The sequence below is a fragment of the Odontesthes bonariensis genome, chromosome 6 (genome assembly GCF_027942865.1).
Source record: "Odontesthes bonariensis isolate fOdoBon6 chromosome 6, fOdoBon6.hap1, whole genome shotgun sequence".
Classification (NCBI taxonomy): Eukaryota; Metazoa; Chordata; class Actinopteri; order Atheriniformes; family Atherinopsidae; genus Odontesthes; species Odontesthes bonariensis.
The window spans coordinates 19,345,719-19,360,371 of record NC_134511.1 but is presented as its reverse complement, the minus strand read 5'-3'; the positions used below and the strand labels follow the sequence as shown (position 1 = coordinate 19,360,371).

Genomic DNA, 14,653 nt, shown 5'->3' with positions numbered 1-14,653 from the left:
CCTATCAAGTCTGCCCCTATGCACTGCTTGAAGAATATGCTGATTGAATATAGCTGATTGAAAGGAATATCTATCTTCCAGGGAAAAAAGTGAAATCGCACTTTAGCAGCTTGTGTGCAGCCATGCTTCACACTGAGGCTAAGCAAATGTGACAGCTTGGCCTCACATATAAGTGAACAAGAGACTGCCGCCAAGTATTTGCTCAAAGGGAATTGTTGGCTTTCTCTATATTTATATAGGAAGGTCTTGACCTCACTATGTAGAGTGACCTGAGATGACTTATGTTGCGATTTGGGACAATATAGATAAAACTAGATTGAATTCAGTCGTAAAAGTATCCAAGCTGATCCCAGTTGTTTATCTTATTTTGGTAGTATGATCTGTGCTATCTCATGGATCAAGACTATAACTGATTTTATTCATTTATTCATTGTCTATTTAGTCCCTTATGGAAACAAGGGGGCATTGTAATTTCTGCAGCTTCTACACAAAAGTCGCTCACGGAAAGATCCTCCCAGCAACTGCTCCATGCCCCTATAATCTTGAGAGAAACTTGTTTGTCTTTTTGTTTACATTAATATTTAATACCATGCTGCAACATAAACTACTTCACCGGACTGCCAGCTTAGTTGATTGAGCTGTGAAGTGTTTCTGTGAAGACCACAAAAGATAGCAAAATGTAACTGAATCAATACTGAGACGTCATCTGTCATGAATATTTGATTCACGTTAATGTCTGACAACGAAACCAAATTGAAAGCATTTTATCAATATTCAACTGTCATCTAAAAATGATGACTGTTAATTTCCAGTGTATAAGACCCATGCCATAATTGGTCTCGCCCAGTTGTCTTTTGTGAAAAAAACAGCTGCCTGCGCAGCATACTGAGACAGTGTTGATTAAACTTTGATATTGTTCCATAGTGCAATGTTGATTCGCAACAGATTTTCAATTTGAACCAGAGATCAACCATTCTCCCCTTAACTCAATGCTGAATGAAAAAGTTTTGCCTTCTGTGACATGTGGGTGGCTCTCATCCTGCAGAGTCGTGCTGACTTTATATGAGATCGAGCATGAGTTCATTTCACGATGAGGCATGAGACAAAATGTCTGATGTCTTCATTTAGCTGGCGGAAAGACTATTCTGTAGAATAGCCATTGTTGTTTTTGAATGTGTGCATTAGTGTCGTAAAACACACAACTGGGTGCCACTGGGCCATATTATGTGAGTATGAGAAACCTGGAAACCTGTCTCTGAACACCTCCATATCTGATAAAGCATAGCACTTCAGAATACTGCCTATTATTGCTTTTATTTGAATAAACAAGCAATTAATTGGCAGGCCATGTTTCTAATTCTTTTCTATTTTCTCTCAAGCAGTGTCACACTCTTGGGAAGACAGTTTCAAACAGTTTGCTCTCATTGGTCCCCATGGTTCAGACAGAAACACAGAGAGAAATTTTCAGGAGCAAAGATGGTCACAGATGTACGATTGTTTTGTTTTTCTTTGCTGTGATTTTTAGATCTGTCATTCCGACATTCTCTGTCACACAGATTAATGAAGCTCAACGTGGAGGTTCAACAGGAGTCATGTTAGTAGTCTGAAATGAAGAGAAATGTTTCAGATGTTTTGCTGTAGTTTTGTTTTAAGGTCTGGTTTCAACAGATTTGAAGACTGGTTGATGAGTCTTTCAATTGGATTTCTTTTCATTAGAAAATCAAACGGGTGCTTTTTGAGTAGTATGGTAATTTTTTCCTGTACAGCAGGGGTCTTCAACGTTTTTCAGGCCAGGGACCCCCAAACTGATGGAGAGTTGGAGCAGGGACCCCCCTACTATTTATATGGCATACAATTGTGTTTTATATTTAACGGGGCCTAGTGCCGTGTATAAACATAGCTACTCTGTTATTGTACATTCAATACTAAGCTATTCAAATAATACACAGGTTAATATATTCATGTTTTTATTTTAAACAAGTGCAAGGTACAGGGTGGCCGTGCCACTGCCTTTTATAAACAAACATCTTGCTTACAACACTGAGCTATTCAAATAATCCACAGATTTTAACTTTAAACATGCATGTAGATGGGACAATGAATCCTCAAACCATCTGTGGATGGCACACAATTTGTGAGAAAAAACTTTTTTAAAAAAAAAAAAAAAAAAAAATTTTTTAATCTAAAAAATCGTCTAATCAACCAAAGATTTCGCGACCCCCCCTGCAGTACCTCCGCGGACCCCCTGGGGGTCGTGGCCCCCCTGCTGAAGACCTCTGCTGTACAGTAACAGTAAGATAGTCGGCTCAAAATCTCAAAATTTATGGTATATTTTAGATTACATTCACATTCATACAGTGGCCTGCAAAAGTATTTACCCACCTTGGCATTTTCCTTGTTTTGTAGCCTCACAACCCAAACTGGATTAAACTGGATTGTTTGAGAGTTTGTACCATTTCATTTACAGAACATGCCTACAACTTCTTTATTGTGAAGCAAACAACAAATAGGACAAAATAACATAAAATTCAGCGTGCATAACTGTTCACCCCCCTCCAAAAGCCAGTACTTTGTAGAGCCATCTTCTGCGGCAACTACAGCTGTAAGTCGCTTTGGATAAGTCGCTATGAGCTTGCCACTTCTTGCCACTTGGAATTTTTGCCCATTCCTCAAGGCAAATCTTCTCCAGCTCCTTCATGTTGGATGGTTTTCGTTTGTAAACAGCAATCTTCAAGTCTAACCAAAGATTCTCAATTGGATTCAGGTCTGGACTTTGACCAGACCAAAGTTTGGCTAGGTCCAACACATTCAAATGTTTCCCTTTAAACCACTCGAGTGTTGCTTTAGCAGTATGCTTCGGGTCATTGTCCTGCTGGAAGGTGAACCTCTGTCCCAGTCTCAAATCACAGGCAGACTGACACAGGTTTTGCTCAAGAATATCCCTGTATTTAGCACCATCCATCTTTCCCTTGACTCAGAACAGTTTCCCAGTCCCTGCTGCTGAAAAACATCCCCACAGCATGATGCTGCCACCACCATGTTTCACTGTGGGGATGGTGTTCTTGGGTAGATGGGATGTGTTGGGTTTGAGCCAGACATAGCGTTTTCCTTGGTGGCCGAAAAGTTTTAGTCTCATCTGACCAGAGTACCTTTCTCCATACGTTTGGGGAGTCGCCCACATGCCTTTTGGCATCTCAAAATATGCCTTCTTATTTTTGACACTAAGTAATGGCTTTTTTTTTTGGCCACTCATCCATAAAGCCCAGCTCTATGGAGTGTACGGCTTATTGTGGTCCGATGGACAGATACTCCAGTCTCTGCTGTGGAACTCTGCAACTCCTTCAGGGTTACCTCTGGTGTCTGTGCTGCCTCTCTGATTAATGCCCTCCTTGATGCCCAGTCTGTAAGTTTTGGTGGGCGGCCCTCTGTTAGCAGGTTTGTTGTGGTATCATATTCTTTCCATTTGAAGATGATGGATTTAATGGTGCTCCAGGGGATCAAAGATTTGGATATTTTTTCATAACCCAACCCTGACTTGTACTTCTCAACAACCTTCACCAAGTTCACCAACTCAGACTATTTTGTGCAGATCCATTACATAGGATAAGATTAAAAAAATATTTAAATTACAGGTTGTACTGTAACAAAATAGGTTAAAAGTCAAGGGGGGTGAATACTTGCAAGGCACTGTACATGTTTTTGCAAACTCAAAGCAGAGATTTTATGCCCTTTTTAATTAGAAAAATATATACATTTATACAAACTAACAAACTTTTAACGACTGTGACATACTTTGATCAAAATGCCCTTGTCAATCCTGGTCAAAACACCTGGACTTCCTTTGTTTCCCCCTTAATTTATTCTCCAGCTTGCCTTTTAAAACTGATTGCTACACACACGCACACACCAAAGTTCCCCACATTCTGCATAAAGTACAAGACGGCCAAATTACATTGCAGAACGTTTGACAAATGTTGAACAAGAATGCTAACAAGCTAACGTCGGCAATTTTTTATAAACCTATACATATCCCTCGTATGCAGTTCGGCCAAGGACAGTTGGTAATGATCCCTCTTAGACGAGTCTACATAAATCTGATCCAGACAGTTTGCATACCAGTTTTTGGTATCTGGTGGTGGAACATTGCCCTTAAAAATAAAAACCTATTTTCTTGGGGCTTTATATCCTCTGAAACTTGGGGTCGATTAAATCATTGGTACAGCTGACAACATAGCAGTTTGCATGTAAAGCTCGCTCCATGGCTTTTGCTTGGCAGTGATGTCTAATCTGGCTGCAGATTGAAAAGATTCACTTGAAGATAAAATTGCACACCTAAGCAGTCCCAAATAAAATGAAACGGTTATTTTATGTCATTACATAGCAGACATTACTATAGATAAGTTGGTAGTTACTATATATCAAAATTGATGAAGCAGAAGAAAGATGACTTTTTTCATAATATAGTCCATATAATTTCTATAGTTGACTTTACTTCTGACAGAAAGGAATTCAAGTTGAACTTTGTTTTTTAGCTTTAACAATAGCAAATACTTTAGCATATTACATTATCAAGAAGTCAGTCATCGTTTCTATAGGCAACAGAAAGTGCAGACTGCTATCACTGAGCCTTCATATATTGCTGAAGGGAAATGATGTGGAACTAGCCTTGGAGTTATTAAGGGCATCATATCAGAGAGGCTAAGGCATCAACAGAAATGAGATGGGCACAATATTGTTCTCATCAATAGACTGCTATACTGAACAGTATAAATCTCATCTACTTAAAGGGGAAACCATAAACAGTAATACACAGTGCACACTAGAGTGAACTGTCTTAGATGGCAAAAATCTACTGGAGCCAGAGGAAAGCATTACTTAAGCCCCCAACATCTGCTGAGGTGGCCCACCCCTACTCTGATGTCAGAACATGTATTTGTGTCTGAGATTACAGATACAATATTTCATGTCATGACATGACAGACAAAAAAAATAACTATAGCCCCAGGCTTTTCTATCTTTATCTTAGAAAAATACATTCCCGATGCAAGATCTGTGGAATGCTTGTGATTGCATCACAGCATTTTGTCAGATATGATGCACTCCCAGGGTTTGTATCTTTTGTGTAAATGTTCAAATTGACTGCGATGAAGTACTTAGAAAGACGTTCTCCATGTATCAGTGCTGTACTGTCAGCGACAATTTATTCTCTACTGTAATTCATCCACCCATCACTTCTCTTAATGATGTAGACTATTTATAGTCTCAGGGGAATGGGGTGAAGCTGACTCCAGCTGCTCCAGGTCAGCTTGGAGATATAATCCTTCCAGCAAGTCCTGGGTCCGCCTGGAGGCATCCTTCCAGCTAGCAGTACATGGTAAACCTCTACCGGGACAACTCTTATCTGCTGCAGCAACCACTTTGAATGGCTCAATGTGGAGGAATTGCAAGTTTACCTTGAGCCTTTTCTTTTTTTTGTCTTTTTGAAAACAAATGTGTTTGCAGTAAAGATACTGGCTGCAAATAGGAGGTTTGACAGTTATTGACAAGTAAACATCAACTCACAAAAAACACACCATCACCTTCTGACCTACACATCTACCAGCATTTATTTCCACAGAAAAACTAATAAAAAAGAGATACTAGGGTGACGGTTTATTTTCAACATACATACACACACACACTCACTCACATATGTAGCAGAGCTGAAAAAACCTCTCACTGAAACAACAAGTAAGCATCACAAAACTATGCTCTTTAGTGGCTAATCCACAGCACTATCCACTATTTTCACATTTCTGAGAGTACCCCCTGCCATCTGCAAAAAAAATCAGTAGCTTCAGTTTAGGACTGTGATCTTAATTACCCAAAACCACAGGTGGAGGCAATGATGTAGATAGACTGCTTAATTCAAAGCACATTCTTAGGGTTCAGCTCACTCTTCACTAAAGTTGATCTCATGGCCCCTTTTACCATCACTTCTGAAAGAGACCTCAAGATATCTAAACTTCCTCCACCTGGGAAAGATTCCCTTCGAGGTGATTTGGCGGTGCTGATCCATATTCCAACAGAATTGCTCATGTATGCACATGCTAGATGCTCTCGAGTGATGGTGCAGGAAAGACAATATCATTTGCATAAAGCAAAAAATTTTGACCTCTCAGTCCTCCTGGTGAACCTAGAAATGTTCAACTCTGCTGGCAATCCATATTTCCCACTCTGTACTACCACAACACAAAAAAACATGCATTTCAGTAGAGCTCATTGTATTGATGTCGCAGGTAATTACTGAATGTATAGCATAGGGAATACACTGTGATATTGATTTGATATCCACACAGAAGTCACTTAGAAATAAAACACAGCAGTTTCTCATTTAAAAAAGAAAACAAATCCACCACATGCTATATTATGTGGACTCAATTACTGATTCTTTGCAAGAGGGAATTTAGTTCCTGTGCAGTTTCAAATAAATATAATTTGTGTCCCTTTTGCAAGAAATATTGATGCCAAAGGAAATGTCAGTTCGTTAATTCTAATAGCAAAATTTGAAAGGATAAAAAAACTGTAGGGTATGATATAAAAAAAATACCTAAAAGCAGAGAGCATAACAGTGATCGATATAGATATGAATAGTGAGTGATTGACTGGTGTAACTGAGGAGAGACAGCAACTTCTGAGGAGTATTTACTTTATATGTGCGTGTCTATGTGTGTGTGTTCTGCATACTTGAGGAGTGTTTACTATCTGCAGGCCCCTGGAGGTAAAATGAGAGATGAAAAAGAATTTATTTGCTTTGACACTATGAAGAGAAAGAGAGCAGAAATAGACAGCCTCCAACAACTTCATCGTTTTAAACCACTTTGTTTGTTATGAAGAAGCCATTGCCTGAGTTCAAGTGCAATACCACTTGGCGTCTGTGTTTCTATTCTGTTCGAATCTGCCAGCATTTGTCAGGATTGTGGAACAAATAATGTGCAAGTGTGTACATGCTTTTGTTTGTGTGTGTGCCACTGTTCTGTGATGGATGGAGACAGCCTGCAGATTTACCAGAGTCAGAAAACAGAACAATAAAGGGCTTGTCCACTAATTTAAACTGACAGCTACTGACAAGTTGTTTTGAAGTGCTGAAGGGGCAAGATTAAAAAGAGAAAAAAAAAACCCTGGTACAGGCATACATTATTTTTGTGTCTGCTTGTCTGCAGGCCCTGATATGAAAATATGAAACGGAAGATCTAATCCATTGCAGATGGACACCTTGAGGGTGTTGCGGGCCAGACATTTTATGATGCATGCAGAACATAGTTACGTTTAAAATTTCAACTGCAAAATTGATGAGCTGCCTCTGTGAGTGTGATTATGGTCTGGAAGCCAGCATTTAAATCTTTCGGAGTACCATGAGTGCAGCAAATTCAGTAAAAGTGGATGCTAATTGTTGGCTTGAATGCCCAACTCAGAGGAAATTAATACATGCTTTGACTATAGCATGAATGACATTGTTATGATATCAGCATCATGCAGCTTTGCTTTTGTTAAAAACCTACTTCTTTTGTTGAGGCACATGTGTGAGCAGAGGGTGCCATGTTTGAATTTGGGCCATGGTTTCAAAGATTTATTGTTGTTTTATTACCTGTCCGCAGGCAAGCGTTCATCGGTTGCCTGAGGGCTGATAGCTGAATGCTTCCACAATAGAGCCACGGTAGGCTGTATTTCTGCTGGGACCGTGGCAGAGCGTGTTGTGTGGCATGCTTGAGGGGTCAAATGACGATTACTGCAGTGACAAAAGTCTGTCACAGACATAGATAAATCACACCTCCGAGACCATGAATTGGATTGCAGTGGTGAGCATGTACCAGAGGTTTGCTTTACTCTATAGAAACTATATTAGATTCTAAGACTGTAATATCCTGACACAGTTTGTATGAAACTAGAAGAGATTAGAAATATCTCGGGGCCTTATTTGGATAGGTAAAACCTGACATAAAGTGCTATTTTAGCAGAAACTGGTGCAAAAACTGGAAAGGGCTTTTTAAAACTTCACAGGGTATCATTTTGTTCTGATCCAGTTATCAAATTTGACAGAGGAGGCGCAAATGTGTTATTATTATTAGTAGTATTATGTGTTAGTTTCTTTCTCTCCACTCCAAATATCTCTGCTACAGCCTTCATTTTAACCTTAAATCGAGTAATTCATCCATTCTTCTGCACCCATAGCTCACTCATGTATTTAATTCATATCCTATCCAGACCATCACTTGAAGTCCAACCGCAGCAAGGGGGGTTGTCACTAACGGGGGCAGCTGTGGCTCAGTGGTTAGAGTCGGTCGTCCAATAACCGGAAGGTTGGCGGTTTGATTCCCACTCTCGCTTGGTGGAACTGATAGCTGGAGGGGTGTCAGTCCACCTCCTTGTCATGGCTAAGGTGCCCTTGAGCAAGGCACCATACCCCCATGCTCCCCGGGCGCTTTCATGGCTGCCCACCGCTCCAGGCTGGCATCTGTCTCTGAGTGTGTGACCCTGTGTGTGTGCTGAGGACCAATCTACCTTCGGGTATCAATAAAGTCAACTTAATATGAAAATAGTACTTGACTAAAAGTGTTTATAAAAGTGCTCAGAGTTCTAGTGAAAAATCAGTAAACTGAATATGACTCATTAACAGTCTGTTTGTGATGCTTTCAGTGGACCGGAAAGCTTTTATATCAGCGACACTTGTGACACTAAAATTGTCAGCAACAGTTAAAAAACTTCTAATGACTTCTGAAAGTTGGGTTATTGCAAACTTTGAGGTAAAATATAACTGATCGTATTGTGAAGTTTTTCTTTGAAAATGTATTTGCTAGAAATAAGGTAAATCACATCAGTCAAGGGCACATATAAATGTTTTTAATGGCTGCCTTTGGTCTTTGATTTTAATTTCAGCTGTGGGGCTGTAAACAGTGGCTGACTGCAGAATAGGGTTTGGGGCATAACACCTTGTCATGTACTGTTAATTCTCTCTCACAGCTGGCCTTAAGCTTTTCAAAAGATGGGAGTGGAGCCACTGGTGAAACCAGTTAAGAGCTGTCAATCTAATACATTTAAATAAACTAGTCCATTGTGACATCATATGTGAGGTCCCAAATCAGACACATTTGCCTTGAGGCAGCTGCACACTGTTCAGTTATAACCATCTTCTAAGTTCACTGGAAGACACACCGTGCGAAAGGCATTTAATGAGCTTGTCTACAACATCATGTTTGATGAGGACAGACAGTACAATGAGGACACATCATGAACTGCAGTTGACTGAAACTGGATAGAGCGACACAGATTCCAAGCATCACATTCATCCAATGTAGGTTTTATGAGTTGACAGATTTAAAAATGACTGTACCGTTTAGTTTCAAATAGTTTGAAACTATTTTCATAACACAATGGATTCCTAATAAAATTTAAGTTCTCAAGGATTCAAGCCAAAATCAATTAGTATGCCCGGAACCTCCTAAACTTGTAGAATCAAAAATGCTGCAATTTTTTTGGCATTAAAGTGCAGTCAAACCTCGGTTTTCGCATACCCTAGTTTTCGTACGATTCGGTTTTCGACGACTTGTTTGGTCAAATTTTTGTCCCAGTTTTCGTACATTTGCTCGGTGTTCGTACACTTGAAAATGATCCATACCAAACTCGTCCGCCCCTCCAAACAATAACCTCTCTCCCTCCCTCTCCCCTCCTCGCCGTCTTCCGTTTGCCAACAAGAGTCTTCAAAACAGGTAAAGGCAGGGCTCTCAAGTTTTGAAGGCAGGCAAATCTTCAGAGGTTACCAAGATTAATGTTTCCAACATTAGTTCACAGAATTAAATAAACATCTTCATGAATATGGCAGGAATTTGTGGAAAGAAGAAAAGAGCTGTTAAGAACAAATAACTATAGTCATTCCCGCTACACTATAAGACAATTTTGTGTAGAATATGGACAACAACAGAAACCTTAGGGACATCACCTAAATGAAAATAAATATTATTTAAAGCAGAGAGCAACAAGTAAGGTAAGAGACAACTTCAAAAGCTTTTTTAGTTGATTTATGGTCTTCCATTGACATTTGGACAGTTATAAAAGAGAAGAGAAACATAATTTGATAGTATATGAGTGCCTATGTCTTGATTCCGCCTCTCCTCTCCTTTTTGCAGTCAACGTTGAAATTCAAGCTATCCTAATGGAAAACATTTCTGCTTTACTTTTGTTTACTGTCAGTGCTGCCAGCCGTGGAATTTGAAGTTTGTGCTTCTGATTGGGAAAATATCGGATACGCTTTTCCCAATATATATTCTCCGAATGTTTAACAGTCGTTGGTTTGTTGTTAAGATAAGCAGCAGGAAACTGATAAAAAGAAATCAAGAATATATGCAATATACATGGGGATCAATATGTCAAGAACACATGCTTTGCATGTTAAAGTTTGTGATAAGAGGCAGAAGCAGTTGTACTCGGGTGCACAGTAAAAATGATTCACTCTGTCCATCGGAATGGAACTTGGAGGCTCACAGTTTGTACAACACTGTTGTGAATGTCACTGCAAAGAGCAGCATAATGGAACATTATTCTCGATTAAAAAAAAAAATTGACGTCTTAGAAAAAGCAGCATCTTTTACAAAGAAATGTTTCATATAAATCCCCTGTGAGAAAAGTGACTTTTAGCTTTACTTGCTGTTTGCTTTTTGTTGCCCCATCAAGCAAGCAAGATATCGACTTGAGAATTGACTTTTTTTTTTTTTGTCAGGGTATTTTATCCTCGACTCCCCCTATGTCTTTCACTTTCTTATTGATTTATTTATTGTATAAGCTATTCTTATGTTCTTATACCTCCAGAGCCACATTTTTGTTATGAGCCAAACAACAATAGCAGAGTGTGAAAAAAGACGTTTGCCAAAGAGCACAAATGACTGTGGGTAAAATCACTGCAGACCCTTAGATTAATTTAGTTTTAGATCTGCTTGTTATTGTTCAGCTTCTTTGTATCACCTTTATACCCTCAGCTCAGACATATTTGACTTTATCAAGGCCTCTGCCAAAGAAGATAAAATCAGAATGCAAGTAATTTGATTCCCCATCCCTCCCTTCCTATTATGAAAACACAGCGTGAGCACAAGTGAAGCTAGAGGCCTTGAAGGCATCAGTTTTTTTAAGTTCATGAAAATCACTATCCAGGGAGATAAATTCTGTTTTTTTTTTGTTTTTTTTTCCCACGTGTGCACATGTGTGTTTATGACTGGGAATGGAACAATGACATTGTTCCAACAGTATATATTTGTATGTATGTGTATGTCTTCAAATATTTTCATAATGTCTCGTGTCAATCTACTCTTCCTCTCTGTCTTTGTCTGAGCTCTCTCCCAGTGAAACTGTCTTTCTTCTACCAATTCATCACGGTCAAACTCAGCCCACACACTTTATTCAATAAATCTTTATTAATGACGATGATGTCTCTCTCTCTCTCTCTCTCTCGCTCTCCCTCCCTCCATAATTCTAATTCTGCCTCTCTCTTGCTGTCTGAATGTGTTAATGATGGTTAATGGCTGTTTTACTTCAGTGTTTATCTTAGTTCAGCTTGATAATCTATTCTAATTCACCAACACATTGTGGCTTAATGATGTTTAATTGAAAACTTTGTTGACAAAGTGTATGACATTGTACCCTGTGTGTATTAATTGGAATAATTAAGCTTTACAAACTTTACTTGAGGGACCAAAGACCCCAGAGTAAATAACTTCTCCATGAGCTACTCCGGCTTGATTATTATGACACTTTTAATTGAGCGGGCAAGTGTTTCACGGTAAGATAGTCTCGTGTTTTAAAGATGAACTGAAACGAATGTTCATCTATCATTCAAATGAAATTTTTGTCTTTTTCTAAAACCATCAATCGAACTTGAACTAAATTTTCCGGGCATAACGTGTTAAAACGGCCATTTAAAAGTGTGAATTATGTGGCCTTTGGTGCGAAATTGGCCACATGACCGTGACGTCATAGGGTTGACTCCCTTATTTGCTAGTATGGCTGGCTGCGAAAATAACATACATTTGATGGACCTATATCTCATAAAGGAACCAAAATTCTGATACAAACATCAGCAGGTCGAAAGAACACACCTCTAACATTATGTGGAAAAACTTTCGTTGAATTTAAGCCACACAAATCGATTTAATATCTATATTGTAGAGGCTCTCTGCACCTCCCGTATGGGTAATGGAAATGAAAGAAAGTTACCATTTTCGGCACAGGATTGGCGGCACAAAACAGCCATCGCTCCTACTACACGCTGATTATTATTAAGATGTTATCAATCAAATGACACATTAGTGTATGTTTGCTGTGGTAAACTGGAAAAGATTTGAACATGCCGGTTTCGCAGATATGGCATTCTGCTGCGCTGTCTTTGACACGTTGAAACCTAACGAAGGGGCACTTTGAAATCCAGCCACTTAAAAAAAAACGAATGTGATAATAACATGGTTTTAATGTAAGCTTAATAAACAATGGCGTGGATTAACGGGTCGGAGATCCTCCAGTGCGCGGCCCCATCTGCGGATCTTCACGGGTCGGCAGCAGGGAGATGGGCACCCGGCCTCGGCACGACTGACAGCAGCCATCGGTAGCACTGATCCACAGAGCCTCGGATGTCGTAGCCGGCGCAATCACCGGAGAGACCAGACAGCAATTCTAGCTGGATATGTGTGCAGACCGAAGAGCAAAGCGAGCAGTCCCCTGCTTCCGAGCAGCAATTCAGGTGCAGCTATCGGCAGGCGGCAGCACGCAGTGATACGATCCACCGTGCTCTCAGCCAATAGCAGTGGTCGACACTTGCCTCTCAGAAGCGAACAGTAAGCGAACATTATTATATATAAAAAAAACAAGTCCAGTAATGTCCGATCTGAAAATTTCAGACTCACCTGTCTTCGCGCCCTAGCAGTAGTTCGAGCAGGGACAGTCTCCGTCGGCACACCAGGTCCAGCGATGTCAATAGTTGGAACAGCTTCAGCTAAAAGACGTCTCCTATTCCCAACCATTCCCGCGATCTCACAACACGGATGTTGAGGACACTTCAAAATCACGACGATGCCTCCGTACAAACTGTATCCACCGTGCTCTCGTCTTTGCCTTCTCCTTGTCAGCCTCAGTTCCAGTATTTTTTAGTTTGGGAAACATGTGCAGAGAGATGCCTTCAGTGAAGCTGCTATTTTTGCAACTAACACCATTTGGCCCTCCAGCAACACAATATTTTCTGCCGTGCTGTGATGTCTTAGCCATAGATGCCGCCATCACAGTTAGACTACTAGAACTGCTGTGTCAACCCTATGACGTCACGCATTAAAAAAAGAATTCGCACAAAAAGACAAAATGTGGCTCCTTTTTAGCCCGTTTTAACATGACTTCCCGGATGAATTATTATCCAGACAACATCTAATTTTAATCGCAAGGCTTGGAACCTTTAGAATCAGCAGCAAAAACTGTGAAATTCCAACAATTAAAATTCGTTTCATAAGTACTTTAAGGTTTACCCCCTTTATGTTGCCTTTGTGAAGCTTCCATGTTTGAATTATCTTTGATTTCTGAGGTCACCCACGCTATTTGTGTTTGACAAAGCTTTCCCAACACACCTGCTGGTCTGTATTTGTGGATCTGAAAAAACATTTCTCACTTTAAGCCACATTAAACAACAGTGTCAAGGGAAGAGTCATGCAATGTAAGACTCCTTACACAGATCAGATTTCTTTAGTGGACTTCACTGCACTAGTTAATACTTAAGTGAGTAGATGATGAATCAATGACCCAAATCCTAAAGTTAGAGTTTAAAACATTCTCTTCAAGATTAGAATATTATGTGAAAATCTATACCCTGCAAATGAATCATTATTAGGGCTTCGGCTGTTCACTATTGTTAGGAAATTCCAGGTGATATAAATCTCAAAGCTTAATAAATATTCTCAATTCTCAAATGTCATTCTAAGTAGCAGCAGACTGTGCAAAATAACTCAGAAAGATTTATCAGACTCTGTTAACGGTTTTACTGTGCAGCTACATCTTCACAAATATGACTGCCATGGAAAAATCATCAGAAGAAAACCTCTCCTCCATCCTCACTACAAAATTCACTGTTCGAGTGTGGGAAAAAAAAAAAAAAAACATCCAAAAAAGCCTGATGCTTTTTAAAAACAAGTCCTGTAAGCTGATTAAGTTGAAATAGAACTTTCTGGCTGCAGTGAAATCAACTTTGTTTGTAACTGTGTTTAAAAAACCCTTCTCCAACTGCACATGGATGAATAGATCAATAAATTGTGTTTGCTGGCAGTGGCACGGAGACATTTTAGTGACTCCGTGCCACTAGTGGGAAGAACGCAGTTAAACTCAGATAAACTAAATTTCGGAAACAGATGTCGAACCGTCTTCAAAGGAAAAGAGGAAGATAAAAGTAGGATGTCTTTGACAACAGAATAAGACATCTCAAATTGTATTATGGGATACCTCAAGAGATGCATGCTAATGATTTTGTCATGACCCTTGCAATCCCCCAAACTGAATGTCATCAAAATTGATGGATAAACCTCAAAAGATCAATGCACATAAAAAGGCCAAAAGATTCTAACTGAGCTACGGGCTGGAAGAAAAAAAAACAGATGTG

At 39.6% G+C, this 14,653-nt stretch overlaps 1 protein-coding gene across 3 annotated transcripts in view; it reads left to right on the top strand.

Moving 5' to 3' along the window:
- The window catches only part of grid2 (glutamate receptor, ionotropic, delta 2), a 559,974-nt gene that overhangs the window by 517,267 nt on the left and 28,054 nt on the right, over window positions 1-14,653 (top strand). The gene's annotated exons all lie outside the window — the stretch shown is intronic.